Source organism: Myotis brandtii, unplaced genomic scaffold (assembly GCF_000412655.1).
Source record: "Myotis brandtii unplaced genomic scaffold, ASM41265v1 scaffold1077, whole genome shotgun sequence".
NCBI lineage: Eukaryota > Metazoa > Chordata > Mammalia > Chiroptera > Vespertilionidae > Myotis > Myotis brandtii.
In genome coordinates, this window is record NW_005353666.1 from 893,523 (window position 1) to 894,184 (window position 662).

Consider the following 662-nt stretch of genomic DNA (forward strand, 5'->3'; position numbering starts at 1 on the left):
AAGAGCGGGGCAGGTGCGGCCCGGCCCAAGGGCAAGCCGAGGGGAGGGGCCTGGTCCAGCTCGCTGCTGCCGCGATGGCCCAGAAGCAGACGACCAGCTCGCAGAAGGCCCTGATGCTGGAGCTGAAGTCCCTGCAGGAGGAGCCGGTGGAGGGCTCCCGGATCGCCCTGGTGGGTGAGTCCCACCTCTACAACTGGGAGGCTGCCATCGTCGGACCCCCCCAACACCCTCTACGACGGCGGCTATTGACTACCCATATTCACCACCTACCTTCAGGTTCTTGACCAAAATGTGGCACCCCAACATTTATGGGAATGGACATGTATGCATTTCAATTCTTCATCCACCCATAGATGACCCACAGAGTGGTGAACTGCCCTCCGAAAGGTGGAATCCTACTCAGAATGTCAGGACTATCCTGTTAAGTGTAATCTCCTTGCTTAATGAGCCCAACACCTTCTCCCCAGCCAATGTGGAGGCTTCAGTTATGTTCAGGAAATGGAGGGACAGTAAAGGAAAAGACAAAGAATATGCTGAAATCATTAGAAAACAAGTTTCAGCCACTAAAGCTGAAGCAGAAAAGGATGGAGTGAAAGTCCCCACGACCCTGGCGGAATATTGCATTGAAACTAAAGTGCCTTCCAATGACAACAGCTCAGATT

General features: G+C 53.5%; 1 pseudogene; it reads left to right on the top strand.

The window, feature by feature from the left end:
* Positions 1-53: 53 nt before the first annotated feature.
* LOC102244160 lies at positions 54-661 on the top strand (annotated as a pseudogene).
* Position 662: the final 1 nt, after the last annotated feature.